Consider the following 20,809-nt stretch of genomic DNA (forward strand, 5'->3'; position numbering starts at 1 on the left):
CCTCCTGTCTCTCTGCTGCTGACTGCAGCTCTTCACAGCCTAAGTCTCTCAGCTAGCCATCTCCTCCTTAGACTTTCTTAGCCACCACAGTCTGGGTGCTCTGCAGCTGGGCTTCTAGGTCAGCCCTTGCAGTGGCAGATCAGGTCAGATGCACACCTCCTCACTTGGGGAACCCATAGTCTTCATCAGCTGTGTGTGCATATAAACCTGGAAATTCTGTGTTGTTTATGGGTTGAACAACCCAGAGTTAACCCAACAATTGCCCATGGTTTGTTATTGGGTTAACTTTGGGTTGTTTAACCCATAAAAAACCCAGAGTGTATGGGTTCCCATGTCACAAAACAACCCAGGAACAGGCCATTCCTGGGGTTGTTAATTAAAAGCAGGAACAATACACATGCAACTCACATGCTTCACTCATCCCTGCAATTCCTGGGTTAAACAACCCAGGAATTGTAACCATGACATCCAAACTGGCTCAGTATTAGAAAATACATGTCAGTGAGGCTCGCACATGAGAACTTCCTGCTGTAATATGTCCCATATTAACTAGTGGAAGGGGTCTCATGTCTTGGGCCAGCCTTAACATTTAGGATATTTAGTTAGTTATCATATGAATTTATTTATTTGTTATTTTCATTTTTATACCACCCAATAGCTGAAGCTCTTTTGTATGTACCTTTTACTGCATAGTCCTCACAAGGCACTGTACAATGAAAGGAGATCCAGCTGAGATGCATTTGAATGGTCAAAAGCACAGGAATCTAGTATCATAAGGAAGTAGAAGTATCAGGAATTAGCAGCATAAAAACATTATTTTAAAAAGGCAAGATAGAATACATGAGTCTTCAAGGCATGTTGGAAAATCTGCCTTTCATAATTCTGTAGGAAGGAGTTCCACAACCTCAAGGCCATCACTGAGAAAGCCCTATCCCATGTGTCTGCCATCCTAATTAACTGCACTTGTGGACACTCAAGGATGGCTTCTGTAGCTGATCTTAGTAAATGGGCAGGATCATATAAGTGAAGTCAGTTTGTGAAGGTTTGAGGCCTACAGAGGCAAGGGCAGGGGGGAGGTCAGGCTTAGAGGCCTGGAGTATTTGTTGGGAGGGGGTATCCCTGAGAGGAGTAGTTTCATTTTCCTGGTTAAGTATCATTGCTTGAGGTTTGAAACAGTACTTTCGGTTTTGAGGGAGGAGGGCATATAAAGGCAGTAAGAGAGCCAGTAAGAGTAGAGTCGAGACCGGAGCCTGAAGAGGAAGCAGGAAGCAGCAGCCTGGAGAAGTCTTAAGTACAGCTAGGGTAAAGGAACTTGCCTTTTGCAACTTTTATTTTCTTTTAAGGCCTTTTGTATAACTCAGCTCTACTGTGCAAATACCTTTAGTTGTGATTTGCTAGCTTTAATTTACCAGTAAACTGTTGTGGTTAAATCCCAGGTGTCTGGTGTGCCAATCACCCCACATCTACAGCCTAAACCCCACATTATTGGAAAGGGGAAGGTAAAAGAAGGAAGGTGGTACTCTTAAGGAGGCAAGAGATCCTTAAGGAGATGCTCAGGGGATCCAGGTCATAAGGGGAACCCTGCCACAGTTCTTTAGCATATCCAGCACCAAAACTTTTAGGGCTTTGAAGATTAAAAGTAACAATTTGAAATGAGCCTGGAAATGCTCTTCTAATCATACAAAATTAGTGTAATGTGCTCAGACCTCACAGCCTCCACTAATATTTGTGCAGCTGCATTTTGCAACAACAGAAGTTTCTGAACAATCTTCAAATGCAGCCCCATGTAGAGCGTGTTATAGTAGTCAAGTCTGGTTGTAATTAGTGCATGGGTAATTGTAGCCAGGTTAATCAGTCCCTGGATATACTGAAAGCTCTATTTTCTTCCAGCAATGAAATTAGCCTGTGTAATTTTTTTCTCTGCTTATTTTTTTTCTCCTAGCTTTTCTACTTTCTACCTTCTTTTTACTTTTCTTATATTTACTATAGCAAACCTGTTATACCCATGATATACAAATATCATGACACATGTGCAGTTTGGTAGAGTTCAATGTTATTTCCATTAAACTACAACAAAATCCTCTATAAAAAATTAAACAATAGTGTACAATACAGCAAGAGTAATAATGTGACAACGCATTCTTAGCCACTATGATAAATGCTCCAAAATTTGTACAAGGAATGCATTTCAGGGCACTCATAATAAAAATCTATGCAATTATTAACTGAAATGGGAGAAAAAAAAACTGTTGTCTTAATTTACAGCTCCATTTGAGGTTATGCATTTTGAATAGCTACATTCATCTTTACAAGCAGTGGGTTTTTATTGTGTGTCCAAGCTTTGGTCTGAAAAGCAGCTGGAGAAGCCAAGAATGTCTCTCTATAGGAAAAGGTGAGCATCAAATCAGAAGTGTATATAATATACTTCTTCATCTCACACCATCATGAACTGCTATATTCAGCAAGACACCTGAATGAAAAGTACTTCTTAGAGGTTTAAAACATTAAAATGCCAGCAATAATCATACAGTGAATGTTTAAGAATTAAATAGAAGTAGGCAACGCAAGCCATTGGTAATTTGTAATTTACAATAGTTTTCAATATCACAGAAAACAAACACAAACAAATTGCAATTTCTTTTGAAGCCTGAGTTACTGAAAAATTAAAGCAGCAGGCTTTGTTATTGATGTTTTTTCCAGCACAAATGTTTCGAAATCCCTGCCTTTCATGTACCTCTGAGAAATAAACAGAATTGTCTGAGGGATCATTTCAGCTATTAATTCCTCTAACAGATTCATACCAAACACTTTCTTTCTTATATTGGTCACTATTGTCCCCTAAGCAACCTTTTCCAGAGGTTGGTTTGGGGGCCAGTTCCATGATTTTAGAGGCCCACCAGTGAGCTGTCTTCATACTAGCGAGGGATGGAGAGGGCAAGTCACATGAATAGAAAAGATGCTCCCTCTGGTGATTAGATCATGGCAGGGGGTGGCTCCACCACCAGATTTCTCTCCATTTTAGCCAAATCCTTATCCTTCTAAAATCTGTAGTTAAGGAGGCCATCACAAAAGGGAAGAGAGGGGCCCCTGTAATTCAACTTGAGTACTGGTTTTCCTACACACTGACCTGGTTCATATGACATAGCAGGGCTTGTTGTGGGTTATTTAATGCACCAATTGTTCTTTTTTAAAAAAAGCACCTGTAGTCTTGCCCAAAGAAGAATAAAATGGAACTTGCACAAAATAAATGTAAGCAGTTAATAAGGAATGCAAAAAAGGATTTTGAGAAACATATCGCTAATAACATTAAGACCAACAATCAATCAACCAATACATCAGAAGTCGGAAACCGACTAGGGAGGCAGTTGGACCATTGGATGACAAGGGAGTTAAAGGAGTACACCAAATTATTTAGGGTGGTTAAAACAAAAAGGGATTGAAAAGAGCTCCAAAAAGAGATCTCTCCAAACTGGGGGAATGGGCATATTTAGAATGGCAAATGTGGTTCAGTGCAAGTAAGGGTCATTGGGACAAAAAATCCTGACCACATATATGCTGATGGAGTCTGAGCTGGAAAGGGATCCGTTTAGCCCATGGGAGGAGTCTCACTTAGGGGAGAATTAAGAGGGGGAAAACCAGCTTGTTCTGTTGGGGAACTGAATGCTGGGGGGCTGAGTAATAATGATGGGCTCTTGTCACCTTGTATAAAATAAACTGAATATGTGCAAGGTTAATTAACAAGGGGATGGAGGATCAATTTGTGTATCCCTCGTATTTGTTATATTTGCATTGTTATTGCAAAGCTTTGTCCTTCAAGCTGCACTTTATATGTTTGCCATTTGCAGCGGCTGTCCTATTGCTTTGGGACTAGAGCTGTTCACACAGAAACAACTCTGAAGTGCTCAGCACCTTGGTGGCTTAGAGGAATGCTTGGACTGGCTGACTACAAAGTTTGCAAGCAAGAATTATCTAATTCTCCTATATCTTCTGGAGGGCATTCTGGACATCTGGGTTAGCTTCTCCCTCAGCTGGACAGGCAGGGTCTAATAGCAATGATCCTCTCCAAGAGGAGGGGCTACCCAATACTTCCAGACTAGCCCTGCCTACTCTCAGAGCAACAAGGTCTAGGCTGAGCTCTGTGGAGCTCTTTAGCTTTTTTTTTTTTTAAGTTTAGTTAGATTTTATTTTGGAATTTTCCCTGCCTTTCCCCACGTGACACTTCACAGTTAGAGAAGGGAGAGGGAGACACAAGGGCAGTGACCAGTGTAGGCTCCAGCGGTAAAGGGGTATCACTCCCTCCCCACTTTCACGGTTGTGTCTGTGAGGCCTTTAGGCCAGCAGCAGCAGTGCATGACTCCTGCCACCTCAGCTGTGTACGTTGGGGTTTGTGAAGTGCAGGAACGGTTCCTGTTGCCTCACAAAGCTGACAGTAGCTTTTGCGTAAGGCCTTCCATTCCTGGTGAGCAAGTTTCCCCTTTTCTTTTCTGCGTCTTGCACAGCCATTTTCTAAGTGCCCCACTCCTCCTCAACAGGACCAAGGAACACTTTCAGCCCCTCTGCACCATTTTCATTCTACTATGGCCACCTCAGCCTTCCTCTACCATGCATGGCCTGGAGATTATGGAAAGAGCAACAGAGTGCACACAAGCCCTGGGAGAAGGCTCTACCAAGCTGAGTCCTCAGGTGTTCAGAGCAGCAACAGAGAGCTGCAAAAGGGTGAATTGCTCAGGGGGTCCTGATCAGACTACCTGCCACCCCCAGACCTCAGTGGAGACCAGGTACAACTGGAGTTCCTGCACTGGGTTAGGCAAGTAATTTCAGGGGAAATTAAGGTGGTGGTGTCTCAGTTGGGAGTGGGCGTCTGGCAACATTGCTCTTGCTCTTAATCTGGGACTGCTAGAGCACAAAAGGGCAGAAAGAAGAAATGGCACCATCACTCTAAGGGTGCAGATAAGAAAAGCAAGATGCTGTTCAGCTCGAGTCCTGATCCATGACACTGTCCTTCATCGTGTTTTTCTCCTTATAGTTCCTCCAGGGCCTCTTCTCCTGTTTCCTCAAAGGCCCAGTCAAATAAAGGGCATTCCCCACCCTGCTTGTGGAGAAGGGGATTGCTAAAGGCAGAAAGCCTGGGGGAAGGGCAGCTGCTGTCAAAGGGTCTAGGTCTGCTAAATCATATCCCCCTCCCCGTACAGATATCTCATTCTCTCCTTCCCCTGACAGGTCTGTAGCATCTGTGAGGTCAGTGGATGGGGAGGAGGGGGAGTTATCAGAAGAGGACCTAGAAATGGTGTCTGTTAACCAAGAATACTCTTTTCCCAGTCAACCTGTGCTTGGTTATGCTAGCCAAGGCTACCAGCACCTTGCAGGTCAGTTCAGAAACCACACCTCCTTCTACTGAACCTGGCTCAGCTCCCAAAGGGTTGCAGGCAGTCATCCTTCAGAGGCCTCCTAAGCTTAAGAACATAAGAGTCATGCTGGATCAGACCAAAGATCCATGTAGTCCAGCGTTCTATTCACACAGTGGCCAGCCAGCTGCCCATGGAAAACCCACAAGCAAGTCACAAGGGCAACAGCACCCTCCCGTCCATGTTCCCCAGAAACTGGTATACGTAGACATACTGTCTCTGATAATGGAGGTAGCATATAGCCATCAGGACTAATTCAAATGTAGGAGGTGCTTCTCCTTCTGCATCCTTTAGCAAAGTGGCCAAGAAGCAGCCTTCTTCCTGATACCACTCCCCATCCTCTAGCTGTGGGGGGTAACCTCCATCAATTTGGTCTGGCCTGGGCAGAGACTTCCTCAGCTGCCTGGGTGTAAGAGATGATGCCTCTTGGGTATGTCTTAGAGTTTTGCCAGAAGACTCAGAGCAGGTTCATTCCCTTGACCAGGTTCTGCAACCCAGTCAAGCAACTTGCAATGCTGGGGGCCATCCAGCACTTAGTACACATTGGAGCCATAGAGCCCATTCCCCCGATGCTATGGCGCTCCGTGTGCTTTTCTTAGTGCCAGAAATGAACGGGCAGGTTCAGGTCATTTTAGAATTAAAGTAGCTCAACATATTATTTCTCCAGAAGCACTTCTAAATGGAGAACCTCTGCTCTATTCTGGTGACCATCTTGGAGCAGGATTTTCTTGCATTGGTGGATTTGTCTGAGGCCTACCTACATATCCTGATCCAAAACAACCTCCAGGTTCTTAAGGTTTGTGTGCAACAACCAGCACTTCCAATACAGAACCATGCCCTTTGGGCTGATGTTAGCCCCGGTAGTGTTGGTGGCTCTTGTTGCCCATTTGATGGCTCTTGTAGCCCAAGTCCTGGGGGCTCTTGTTGCCCATTTGAGTATGTGAGGCATTTGCCTCTACCCATATTTGGACATCCTTATCCATTCTTCATCCAGGGAGCAGATAGAGGGGGATGCTCAGGCCACTCTCAGCTGCCTGGCCGCCCATGGGTTCATGGTGAACACAGAGAAGGGTTCATTGATCCCAGACCAACAAATAGAGCACCTGGGAGTGATTCAGCATGAGTTGACATTCCAGATGTTTCTGACTGTGGAAAGACAGGAGAAAATCCAAGGGGCAGCCCGTGTGCTCCAGATGGTGAAAGGGACAGACTTGGTCTCCTTAGCTCGCCTCCTAGGCCTTCTGGTATCCAGCCAGGATCTAGTGTCTTAGTCTCATCTCCACACCAGAGGATTGCAGACTTTGCTGCTCCCCTCCCAGGAAGACATTGCAATCACGTCATGGAGGTAGGTTCCTCTTCTTTGGAGTCTGCACTCAGAATGGACATGTTGGCTCTCTGCAGAGAGATTGGCCCAGAGGACCAGCCTGGAGGTGCCTCCCCATCTAGTCAACAGTTCAGGGTCTGTGTTCTCAGCCAAAGACACAGGAAAGTATCAATCAGTTAGAACTGAGGGCCATCAAGCTGTCCCTGCAATTCTTCAAGGAGCTCATAGGGGGCAAGCATGTACTGATTCAAACAGACAGTGTGGCTGCAAAAGCTTATGTGAACAAGGAGGGTGGCATCAAGTTGAGGAAGCTCAACAGAGAGGCCATCAAGATTCTGTTGTAGGCCGAGGTAAACCTCCAGTCCATCTGGGCAGTTCATCTAGCAGGGACAGACAACACTGTTGTGAACTGGTTGAGTTAGCATTAAAACAACATTAAAACAAAATCTTGCAGGAATTGGAGTGGAGGCTACACCCCCAAGTTTTTCTTCAAATCTACTATCAATTCAGTCTTAGATCTGTTCACCAGTCCAGAGAATGCTCATGTTCCTCAGTTCATAACAAGACAGCCTTATCAGGATGCAACCAACACAAATACCATTCTCTGCCCGTGGCCTCCAGATCTCCTTTATGCATTCCCTTCTCTTCTCGTGCTTCCAAAGGTCATTCAGCAGATCAGGAATCTGGCAGCAGAAGTCATCCTGGTGGCTCGCCATTGGCCCAGATGCCCATTTCCATACCTCCTTCTTCTGTCATGTCAGGACAGCTGGGGGCTTCCTCATCACAGGGATGTGCTGTCCCAGGGGCCTGTGTTGCATCTGAATCCAGATTGTTCTGATTAACACCGCAGAGGCTGAGTGGCAACGGTTGCAACAGTTGGGGCACTCTGAGGAAGTCTTGAGCACACTTCTATCTTCCCATAGCATGTCTACCAACAGAGTGTATGGGAGCACTTGTGGAGTGTTTCTGTCCTGGTGCCACAGGGCAGGGAGCGTTCCTGGGCAGGATGGCATCCATTCTATTTTGGAGTTTTTAGAGGCTGAATTAATTGAAGGACTTCGCATAAATACCTTGAAGAGACAGGTGACAGCCCTGAACAGCATCTTGGGTTGGACAGGACAAAATTCCTTAGCATGTCACCCTCATGTGAAATTGTTCGGGGGGGGGGGGCTTAATTAACCTTTTCTTGTCCAAAGCCTATACATCCACAGAAAAAAGCCTGGCACAAGTTAGATATTAGAAGGGCACTAAGATTATATCCAGACAGATCTGCTTCTGTGGGGGAAATAGCAGCCTTGTTTGTTTCTTTTACACTTCTTTGCGGAAGAAGGTATGTGCTTCAAATATTTCTAGATGGTTGAAGGGCTGAGTAATTCTGGCGTCTGAGTCTCTGCGGAAGGTGCCTCCTTTGTGAATTACAGCACATTCACTCAGAGGAATGGCCACTACAGCAGCCTTTCAGGGCCAAGCTTCTATGGATGAAATCTGCAGGGCAGCCACATGGGCTTCTTTGCATACTTTTGCCAAGCACTAGTAGGACATGACTTAATGACTGAACAACAACAACAGCAACAAGGTTGATGTGTCTCCTCTGCGGATGCTGCATTCAGTAGAAGGGTGCTGCAGAGGGTTTATGTGGCTTAGTGATTCCACTGCAGACCCGCCCTCAAATGGGACTGCTTTTCTACAGATGTTCAGAATGCCTTCCAGAAGATACAAGAGAAAAGGAAGTTTCTTACCATTCGTGGTATCTTTTGGTGGGCATTCTGCCCACCCTTTTTCTTCTCCAGTGGTGTGTGATACTCTCTTAGGGCTTCTGCCTTCGCCATATATGTGGGGGTGGTTGGTAGTCAAGAATTCCTGGACTGCTTCCTCCCCTTCTGGTTTCATTGTTTGTGTTCTCATGTTGGTTTAATGTTAGTTCTACAGCTCGCTCCTTAGTAATTGAAGGCAACTGTCAGTAACTGGCATGATTATTTATTTTTATTGTTTACAATATTTATCTACTGCTCCACATCCCAAGATTTCAGAGTGGTGAACAACAGAGAGGGTAAAAGAATAAAAACCATGTTAAAATTCTTACTATTTTAAAAAAGAAACAGAGTTCTGATAAACCAAGTTCTGATGAAACCGCAGGCAGTCACTCACGGAAGGCTTCCTGAAATAACAATGTCTTCAAGAGGCGCTGGAAGGAACACAACATTGGCACTTGCCTGACTTCCAGAGGCAGGGAATTCCATAGGAAGGGGCCACCACACTGAAGGCCTTTCTCCTGCTGAATTCCAATCAGGCTATAGGTCCATGTGGAACTACCAGGAGCATGCCCTCTGATGACCTTAGTGACTGGGCAGGTTGGTAAGGGAGAAGGCATTCTCTCAGGTATCCTGGTCCCAAGTTGTTTAGGGCTTTGATGGAGTTGAGGGGTAGCCTGAGCTCTTCCAGTTCTCATCTGGGAGGACTGAGTAGCTCCTCCACCTAGACAGGATCATCGCTATTGGACCCTGCCTACTGACCAGAGTGAGTCTCATGTGGCACAGAGTGGTAGGCGGTAGCATTGCAACCGAAACTCTCCCCACGATCTGAGTTCGATCCCAGCGGAAGCCGGGTCTCAGGTAGCCGGCTCAGGTCGACTCAGCCTTCCATCCTTGCGAGGTCGGTAAAATGAGTACCCAGCTTGCTGGGGGAAAGGTAGTCACGACTGGGGAAGGCAATGGCAAACCACCCCGCTATAGTCTGCCATGAAAACGCCAGCGTAAGCAGGCATCCCTCTAGGGGTCAGTAATGACCCGGTGCTTGCACAGGAGGAACCTTTCCTTTCCTACTGACCAGAGGGAGGGGCTAATCCAGATGTTCAGAAGGCCCTCCAGAAGATACCAAGAACACAAATTAATGGTAACTCCCCCTTTTCTCTTTGGACTGAAAAGGACTAAGGGTTGCATTGTTCTTGTTCAAACAAGTTATTTATGCATTTAGCTCTATGTAGACAAGTGCCACATTTTTCTGCATTAATCATGGTTCCAACTAAAGAAATTTTGTCCACTATAAATCTTTCCAAGTTTTTATTCCAACTAAGCCCTATAGGATCCACACAGGCAGTGGTTACATGTACAGTTATGCTTGCCGCACTTCAAAAAGGATATTGCAAAGCTGGAGACAGTTCAGCAAAGTGCAGTAATCAGGGGACTGTAGCAACTCCTCTATCAGGAAAGGTTATAATATTTGTGTCCCTTTAGCTTAGAAAAAATATGTTGGGTAAGGTGGAATATGGCTGAGGCGTATAAATTATGCATGGTATGGAGAAAGTGAATAGGGAGTAGTTTTTCCTTCTTCTCCCATAATACTAGAACCCAGGATCATCCAGTGAAGATGAATGGTAGGAGATTCAGGGCAGAGAAAAGGAAGTACTTCTTCACACAGCACATAGTTAAACTATGGAATTCACTGCCACAAGATGAAGTGATGGCCACCCACTTGGATGGCTTTAAGAGGGGATTAGACAAATTCATGGAGGACAAGGCTATCAAGGGCTACCAGTCATGATGGCTATATGCTTCCTACAGTATCACAAGCAGTGTGCCTCTCTATATCAGTTGCTTCTGGGGAACACAAATTTATTTATTTATTTATTTCATTTATATCCTGCCTTTCTTCCTCTTGCAAGGAACCCAAGGCAGCTTACATTTTCCTCCTCCTTTCCATTTTATCCTCACAACAACAACCCTGTGAGGTAGGTTGGCCTGAGAGTCTGTGACAGGCCCAGAATCACCCAGTGAGCTTCCGTGGCCGAGTGGGGACTAGAACCCAGATCTCCCGGCTCCTGGTCCAACACTCTCACCACTACACCACACTGGCACAAACAGGATGGTGCTACTGTACCCATGTCAGCCTGTGAGTTTCCCACAGGCAGCTGGTTGGCCTCTATGCGCACAGAATGCTGGCCTACTTAGGTCTTGGTCTGATCCAGCATGGCTCTTCCTATGTTCTTATGTGCATCATACAAAACAATTTTTTTTGGAAAGGTCATTGACTTTTTTTTTTTTAAGATCTGAAAATTAGAAGGGGGCAAAGGTTTGTATGTATGATTGAAAAATTTAGACCAATTCAGGGTGAAATTGCAAAAAGGAAAGGTTTTTAAGTGAGAATGATGGATAGAAGGTGGAAATATGATGAGGTAGTTTACAAAAAACAGGTCAAAAGACATCTATAATTAGTGATTCAAAGATAGTAAAGCACTTAAAAGGAAGTAGTTAGGAGAAGCATTAATGCTTTTTACTACTGTGAAAGGAAAAGAAGATTTTGCTGTGGTAAATTGAAATGAATGATGTCAGTGTAGAAAATATAAAAGCTGAAGATTGCTGTAAAAAAAAAAATCACCTGAAGCAGACATTTAAGCGCAGTACTTTTGATTGAACACACCCAATGCTTTAGAGTTTCTAGTTTTGCTTGGCTATTGTTTCACATTCTGTTTTTGGTCACAGAATAAGGAGAACATAATAGTGTTAGCATTCCAAATGAAAGCTGAAATGTGGCTTTTGAAAGTGTGACCCATTGTGCCTTTCCATTACTTGTTTTTCAAAGAACCAGGCAGGAAGCAAGGATGTTAGACTATCCCAGGCCTGAAATGTCTTCGTATGTAGCAATTCCAGAGCAATTATGTCAATTTCTGTTAGCTATAAATCCATTGATTTCAATTTATGTGGAGTTCATGTGAGCTTTGCTCTCTCTTTTTTAGACCTGGTTTCAATCACATTTGCACTGGGGGGCTGGGGGGAAATCCTGAATTGGAAGGTTTTCCCTTGGTACATTTAATATGCAGCTCTGATAATAGCAAATACTGCCTTGAAGAATGCAAGCCTTATGCTTCAAATACTGTGGTCTATGTGACAATGCGTTTGTTACTATAAAAAACATGAAAGATAAAATGGATAAGGTGTTTGTTTGTTTTTAAATGGAACAGTTTCTGTTGAAACAGAACACTGAGGAAGTTTGCACACTCCAGATCAGAAATAGCCACCTTTTATATTGTCATAGGCCATTCCATTCTCCAAACAGTAGTTCAAGGGCTAGAACAGCATTGTTGTAAATTAATGGGTTGTGTGGTTTTAGAAGCAGGGATGGGAAACGTGTGGCCCTCCAGATATTTTTGGACTGCCATTCCCATCACCCCACACCATTGGCCATGCTAGCTAGGACTGATGGGAGTTGTAGTCCAACAATATCTGGAGGGCCACATGTTCTCCACCCCATTTGTAAAGCACTCTGATTTGTTTTAATGTAAGCCCCCTGGAGAACAGGGTTAAAACGAAGGATATAAATTATAAACTAATAAAGTGTATTTTTTCCTGCAAAATCTGGCTCCCTTCACAGATACTCAGGCTCTATAATAAAACTGGTGGCTCCTAAGAGTAAGCGTTTCACAGTTGCAGAGCACATGTGTTTGAGCATGACATTAAAATATCAAGAGGAGAGAGAATATTAAACATCTCTGTACTTTTGATAACTTGTGAAATCAATTTTTTTTAGCTTCTGAGTGAAACTGTAGGCAAGCTTTTTACTCCTTTTGGGTTTAAAACTTTGTGGGGCAAGAGGAAAACAGGTTTAATCCAGACAACTAGAAACATGTAAACCCCCTCTCTCCAAGTCAATGTAATAATAGTTTTCCATAATGTGCTCATGGCACACTCCTGTTTTGAAATTGTTCTCCATTGTTTTTACTGTTTCATTTTGGAAAACAAAATTAAACTGTTTTATTATATGTAAAGTACCCTGGGATCATGGGAGCATTTTTGTTTAAAAGTGGTTTGTTACTTCTTTTGTTTAGAAGTATTTGCTTCAATCAGAGCAGCTTATAACCATTTAAAACAATAAAAACAATATTATATACTGTGATCAAATAAATAAATAATCCTCCCAGGCATGCAGAGGCAAATAAGTGCTAAGGATACAGTTAGGGATGTATGAAAGTCACTTACCTGTTCGCAGATTAAGTTGATGGTGGGGGGGGAGACGTTCCATCCCTCTCCCTGGAATCCTCGATGGGGGGGAGGCGCTCCGTTCCTCCCCCCCAGAATCCTCCGTGGCCGGCTGTGCTCCATGGCAGCTCCGCGGAGCAGCCGGCCAGGCCCAGCAAGGCCAGAGCCGTCCACAGCCGGATTTCCGGCCGCAGAGGGCTCTGGGTAAATTTTTTTTAAAAAAACCACATATGCAAATGGCGGTGGCTACAGCCACCCCCATTTGCGTTCCTTATTTTTGCCCTCTTAATCTACGTAAATATTTACATAGACTATGACAGCGAAAATAAAGGGGAACGCAAATAGCGTAGCGGGCGCTATTTGCATCCCTTTTTGATTCCCCGTTTTAGCCTACATAAATATTTACGTAGGCTAAAACGGGAAATCAAAAAGGGACGCAAATAGCACCCACTACGCTATTTTCGTTCCCCTTTATTTTTGCCGTCATAGTCTACGTAAATATTTATGTAGATTAAGAGGGCAAAAATAAGGAACGCAAATGGCAGTAGCCGTAGCCGCCGCCATTTGCGTTCGCTTTTTTTTTTTTTTTAACCCACCCAGCCATGAAAGGCTACGTAAAGATTTACATAGTCTATCACGTCGTGTTTGGTTTTTTTTTAAACCTAGCCATGATAGGCTACATAAATCTTTACGTAGCCTATCACGTCTTCTTTTTTTTTTTTTACAAGAGTGAAAATGGCGGTGGCAGCAGCTGGTCGGAAGACCAGCCGCTGCAGCCGCCACCACCGAAGCCGCCGCCGGAGCCGCCACCTCCCGGATGATCCGCCCCAGGTGAGTCTTATCCCAGGGGGGATCCGCGGGGGGGTGGGGGGGTGGCAGGCCGTTCCACCACGGAGTTCAGGGGGCCAAATGCACTGGCATTCAGCTCACCGTGATCCATGGCGGAAGTCTCTGCCATCCCTAGATACAGTGCAACACAAAATTCGGATCTATGCTAGTCAATAGTCACTCTCACTAGATGTTGCATAGCACAAAGCTGTTATATAGCACACTGTTGAAAAGCGATGGAGAATGAAGTGGGCAAGACAAAGGATGATTTACCTATGTGAATTACTTATGTGAGTTTGATTATTTATTTAGGTTTGTACCCCACTTTTGGAAGCTCTTATAGCATAAAGGCAGAATATAAATCTTCCAAACAAGCAAAAAAATAAAATGTGCCACCCTTAAAGACCAGGGGTGCAGAACCTCTTGCCACCTGAGGGCCAAATTTCATTTTGGAGAAGCTCTTGGGGGCCGCATTCCAGTGGTGGGTGAGGCCAAACAATACCAGCATAACTTCAAGCAATTCCTGCCAGTAATTAAGCCTTAGGAGAGGCGTTTCAGCCTTTTACAATGGGGAAAAATATGCAAAGGCCAGGACTCAGCAGAACCCCAGAGGATTGGATTGGGACTGCAGGTGAGTCAGATTTGGCCCCTGGGCCTGAGTTTCTGCACCCCTGTTATGGATTTCGCAGCACTTTCATCGGTGCAAATGCTCACTGGCGATAATAGTAAAAAGTGATCCCAGTGGGATTTCAACTGACAGCCCACATAATAGGATAGAATAGAACCATTTGCTTTATGCAGAATCCCATTGTAGCTACCTCAGTACTCGACACTAAATACCTATGTCAGCTGCTCACATCTATATGGTTATGCCTACATGCAAAGGATTTACAAACCCATTCCTCTTCACCACAACATGTTCATTTATTGTTGTTGTTGTTGTTGTTAGAATCATAGAATAGTAGGGTTGGAAGGGGCCTACAAGGCCATCGAGTCCAACCCCCTGCTCAATGCAGGAATTCAAGTCAGAGGATCCCTGACAAATGGCTGTCCAGCCTCGTGTTGAACGCCTCCAGTGTGGGAGAGCCCACCACCTCCCCAGGTCATTGGTTCCATTGTCGTATTGCTCTTACAGTCAGGAAGTTTTTCCTGATGTTCAGCCGGAATCTGGCTTCCTGTAACTTGAGCCCATTATTCCGTGTCCTGCACTCTGGGATGATGGAGAAGAGCTCCTGGCCTTCTTCTCTGTGACAACCTTTCAAGTACTTGAAGAGTGCTATCATATCTCCCCTCAGTCTTCTCTTCTCAAGGCTAAACATGCCCAGTTCTTTCAGTCTCTCTTCATAGGGCTTTGTTTCCAGTCCCCTGATCATCTTTGTTGCCCTCCTCTGAACCCTCTCCAGTTTGTCTGCATCCTTCTTAAAGTGTGGTGCCCAGAACTGGACACAGTACTCCAGATGAGGCCTAACCAGTGCTGAGTAGAGGGGAACTAGTACTTCCCGGGATTTGGAAGCGATGCTTCTATGAATGCAGCCCAAAAGAGCATTGGCCTTTTTTGCAGCCACATCACATTGTTGGCTCATATTCAGCTTGTGATCGACAACAATTCCAAGATCCTTCTCGCTTGTAGTGTTGTTGAGCCACATATCCCCCATCTTGTAACTGTGCATTTGGTTTCTTTTTCCTAGGGGCAGAACTTGGCATTTATCCCTATTAAATGTCATTCTGTTGTTTTCTTCCCAGCGCTCCAGGCTATCCAGGTCACTTTGAATTTTGTTTCTGTCTTCTGGGGTATTAGCTATCCCGCCCAATTTTGTGTCATCTGCAAATTTGATCAGCATTCCCTGCACCTCCTCCTCCAAGTCATTAATAAAAACGTTGAAGAGCACTGGGCCCAGGACTGAGCCCTGCGGTACCCCACTCGTTACCTCTCCCCAGTTTGAAAAGGTCCCATAGATCAGCATTCTTTGAGTCCGATTCTGTAGCCAACTGTGGATCCACCGGATCGTTGTTTCATCTAGCCCACTTTGAGCTAGTTTGCTCATCAGGATATCATGGGGCACTTTGTCGAAAGCTTTGCTGAAGTCGAGGTATATGATGTCTACAGCATTCCCACGGTCCACAAGGGAGGTTACTTGATCAAAAAATGAGATCAGATTTGTCTGGCAGGACTTGTTTTTGACAAATCCATGTTGGCTTCGAGTAATCACGGCATTGTTGTCAAGGTGCTTCCAGATGGATTGCTTTATGATCTGCTCCAGAATTTTCCCAGGGATTGATGTCAGACTGACTGGTCTGTAGTTCCCAGGTTCCTCCTTTTTACCCTTTTTGAAGATAGGGACAACGTTAGCCCTCCTCCAGTCATCTGGCACTTCCCCCGTCCTCCATGATTTCTCAAAGAGAATAGACAGCGGTTCTGAGAGTTCTTCTGCCAGTTCCTTTATGACTCTAGGATGCAGTTCATCTGGCCCTGGAGATTTGAACTCATCCAAAGTAATGAGGTGTTCCTTGACCATATGCCTGTCAATCTCAAGCTGCAATCCTGCCCCTTCAGCCTGTACTTCGCCTTTGCCAGGGGGGTCATAGACCCTCTTTTGGGAGAAGACTGAGCCAAAGTAGGAATTGAGCACCTCTGCCTTTTCTTTGTCATCTGTTATCGTTTTGCCATCCTTATTTAATAGCTGAACCACCATTTCTTTCCTCTGCCTTTTACTATGCACGTAGCTGAAGAAAGCCTTTTTGTTGTTTTTAACATCCCTTGCTAACCTCAGCTCATTCTCAGCTTTAGCCTTCCTGACGCCATCCCTGCAATTCTGTGCTATCTGCCTGTACTCTTCCTTTGTTACTTGGCCTTCTTTCCACTTCCTATATGTGTCCTTTTTTGTTTTCAGGTCATCCCTAAGCTTTTTTTGAAGCCTCATTGGCTTCTTCTGTTGTCTTCCATCTTTTCTTCTTGTTGGAATTGTTTGTGATTGTGCCTTGAGAATTTCCTTTTTTAAAAGCTCCCACCCATCTTGGACTCCTTTTCTCGCTAGCATCGCTTGCCATGGGACCTTACTGATCATTGTTCTGAGTTTATGAAAATCAGCTTTCCTAAAATCCAGGGTACACGTTTGACTACACTCAGCTTTTGCTTCCCTTCGAACCAAGAACTCAAGTACAACATGGTCGCTTTCTCCCAGAGTTCCTGTAACTCCTACTTTATCCACTAAGTCATCTCTGTTGGTTAGGATCAAGTCAAGGATAGCCGATCCTCTAGTTCCTTCCTCTACTTTCTGTAGGAGGAAGTTATCCACCACACAAGTCAGGAATTTCCTGGAGGGGCCATGTTTTGCAGAATTTGTCTCCCAACAAATATCGGGGAAATTGAAGTCCCCCATTACCACTACATCATGCTTCCTTAAAACATTGGCTATTTGCTTTTCAAAAGTTTCATCCTTGTCTTCTCCTTGATTGGGTGGCCGGTAGTAGACTCCGACCACCAGGTTCCTTTTATTCTTTGCTCCATTTATTTCAACCCAGATGCTCTCGATGGGGCTACCAAGCTCCTCCTCCTGTATTTCTGTGCAGAGATATGTATTTTTCACATACAGTGCAACCCCACCTCCCTTTCTGTTCCTCCTGTTCTTTTTGAACAAGTTATATCCTTCAATTGCTGTATTCCAGTCATGAGAGTCATCCCACCAAGTCTCAGTTATACCTATCAGGTCATAATTTCCCTCTTGTATTAAGAGTTCAAGTTCGTTCTGTTTGTTTCCCATACTCTGGGCATTAGTATATAGACATCAAAGACCATGTGCTTCATAGTCTGGCTTTCTTCCTCCATGTGTCTGAAGACTACTATTGGGCGCTATCAGAGCTGTTCTCTCCATTGCAGTGCATGCGCCTATGTCCATTGTTACCCCCAACATTACATCTCCCTTCCCCGCAGGATTCAGTTTAAAGCCCTCCTGATGAAGTTCTTCATGCTGTGGCCAAACACATTCTTCCCAGCCTTTGTGAGGTGCAACCCATCCCTAGCCAACAGCCCATCTTCCAGGAAGTATAGCCCGTGGTCCCAGAATCCAAATCTCTCTCGTCAGCACCACCTTCGTAGCCAGTCATACACCCGGAGTATTTTTCATTCCCTTTCTATCCCTCTAACTACTGGAAGGATGGATGAGAAAACTATCTGGGCCCCAAAGTTCTGGAGTTTCCTTCCCAAAGCTTCAAAGTCTGACGTGATCTCTTCGTAGCTCCGCTTGGCAGTATCATTTGTTCCCACATGGATGAGAAGAAAGGGATACCTGTCAGTGGGCTTTATGAGTGCAGGCAACCTTTCAGTCACGTCTCTAATCTGTCCTCCCGGGAGACAACATACCTGGCAAGTCCATGGGTCTTCGCGACATACTTGGGTCTCGATCCCACGCAGCAAGGAGTCTCCCACTACTACCACTCTTCTCTTCTTCTTCTTGTAGGCCTGGGTTTCATCGCCTCTGTTTGACTGACCTTTGTTGTTGTTGTTATTCACATATTATAGATGAGGACCTAAAGTAAAGAGGTGGTGACTTGCCCAAGGTCAACCACGGAGTTTATGGATAAGATACTATTTGAACCTAAATCACTGCTCTCTGAAACCCAATGGATTATTTTGCCTAATCAACTAGATTTAGATGTTCTTTTCCTTAAATAGGGCATCATTGCATGTGCCTCCTCTCCAGAGGGGGAGCAAAAAAAGAAAAAAGAAAAACCCCAAACAAACCATTCAACCTCTCAAGAGTTAATATAGCCTGAGAGAGTTAAAGTGTGCATTATCTATGATCACTCAAACCAATGTAAAGGAAGTCTTACTGGCTCTAAGTGCTGTGTGAACTGCACTATTATCTGGCACAAAGACCGTAAATGCCATAAATCACGCCAGGGTGCACCCCCCCCTCTGGTTGCTGATCCATAATCCCCCAATGCCCTGAGCTTTCAGAAGGTAATCTTTCAACAATGGGATGAGTGGAGAATTGTGTTCTCCTAGGATTTGTGTCTCAATTTAAAGTGAATGGCTTTGGGGAGGACAAGAGCCACTAGGATCCTGTTCATAATTTACAAGAATGTTTAAATGCCATTTTTGTAGGAAGTAAGAGTGTATATGCCACCCTTCAATACAAACATTTTCAGGAATATAGTATGTGTCTTTTTACCACCAGCCCTAAAATGGCTTTGTTTCTGGAAAAATTGGTTCTGGACTTTGAGGCATCTCAGTTTGAAAAATTTCAAACAATGGTGGGATTAATTGAGTTCCACCACATTTTACTGTGTCCCAGCATAGATCAAACAGCCAAGCTGTTAGAAAATTGCTTCCATAGCTATTGGCAAGGACTGGGAGCATGAAGCCACTCCTTGTTTAAGTTGGCAACCAAAGAATCAAATCTATGACACAGCTACAGAATAGAACAATGATTGTGTTGTCTGAGTAATCAATTGTTTGTTTATTAACATTATTTATTACATTTCTATACTGCCCAGTAGTCGAAGCTCTCTGCAGTCAGGCTTTTAAAATGCCTCCATTGGTGTAACCGGAAGCTTTGAAAAAGCCTAATTATAGTAGTGGCTGGCATTTTCGGGATGGGGGATTGTGTGTTTTGTGTTTTGTGTGAGTGTATGTTGTGTGTATATGCGTGTTTGTGTATTGCTACCAGTTTAGCATTTTTCCGTATCATGTTAAATGTCCAGTCCTATGCAGAGTTGAAATCCATGGACTAACTCTGCAAAAGATCTGTCTTTATGGCTGCCAGCCTATGTACATTTACTTGGGCACCCAATTGAACACAGAGAGATGGTTTGTACAATCACCGCAAAACCATGGCAAGCCACGGCACTCGTGGGCACCAAGTTGCCTATTCAAGCCCCTGCCGCAGCTTGTCATGTTGTCTGAACCTGGGTGGCATGGCTTGTTCGAGAGGAAAACAGCCCTTCAATAACCCATGGACTGTTCTAGGGTTATTGGAGGGTTGTTTTCCCCCTCTAGCAAGCCATGCCACCCTGGTTTGGACAACATAGCAAACCATGGCAACTCCCTGCTGGGTGCTGAATATTCAAAATGGCCACCAGCACATGCCAGATCCCATCATGGCTTAAATAGGCCACATTGGGCTGCAGTAATCATGCAAACCAGCCCGGTGTGACTTCTGAGTAAACATGTTAAGAATCTTATTGCTGAAGATTCTCTTTACAAAATGTTTTGGGAAATGACCAGAATTCTAACTCTGCTATAGTTGATTCCCATTTTTTATTAATATTATTTATTACATTTCTATACTGCCCAGTAGTCGAAGCTCTCTGCAGTCAGGCTTTTAAAATGCCTCCATTGGTGTAACCGGAAGCTTTGAGAAAGCCTAATTATAGTAGTGGCTGTAACTTGAGTAAATAACAAAGACAATGAAGGCTCATGGTGTCTTTGTTATTTTAAATATATACTGAGCCACCAGCATCCTGTTAAGAGTGTTGTTTTATGTAATCTGGGGGGGGGGGAATAAAAGCCGCAATAATCAGAAATGTGTCTTTTTCCTCCATAACATGGGAATGTTTTTCTGCCTGTTCTCCTCCACTCCCCCACTTGCCCCGATTCATTTTATGTTCCCAATCCCATCAGAAGGTTAATTGTGTTAACAGGAGTTACTGCCACAGGGGAAAGATGTGATTGAATGCTGAGTGCAGTTTTAGTTGATAACCTCGGAGTGACTGAAAGGGCACAAAAAGGGGGCTGATCTTCTCTGAAGGGGCTGTCAGTCACTCAGGAAAAATGTGGCTGTGGGAGAAAAAGCCTTATCTCCCAGGACACAAGGAAGAAAAGCTATCAAAATAATCTCAAGGCTGCACTGCTTCCAGCTTCTGTGTCTCTGTCTGCAGGGCTGGCAGCTGAGCTATAGATATGACAAACCGGGCCTTTCACCGTGGGCATGGATCATAAACAAGCAAGCATAAGGCTCCGTACGTTCTTGAGCACAGCTAAAACTGCTGGAAATGTGTAATTCATCAGAAGGCAGCCGTGTCATGCACAATGGTAAATAACAGGATTTTATTCCATCCGTGATCTATTTCTATAAAATAAAATAAAAACCAGCCATCAATGATGTGACATTCCAGTCCAGTGAGGGCAATCTGCCCACAACAGTCTCCATGTGCAAAAGGGTGAAATCAGTGACCCTTTTTGAACTGGGTATTCACACCAGGGTGGCCAGGTGTCCTAATTTACAGAAGAAAGTCCTCTGTTTGAAGGGCTGCCAGATGACAGTCCTCTCCTTCAAGGC

The sequence above is a fragment of the Heloderma suspectum genome, chromosome 1, assembly GCF_057233095.1.
Source record: "Heloderma suspectum isolate Gila_16-S chromosome 1, 16-S_ref, whole genome shotgun sequence".
NCBI classification, from domain to species: Eukaryota; Metazoa; Chordata; class Lepidosauria; order Squamata; family Helodermatidae; genus Heloderma; species Heloderma suspectum.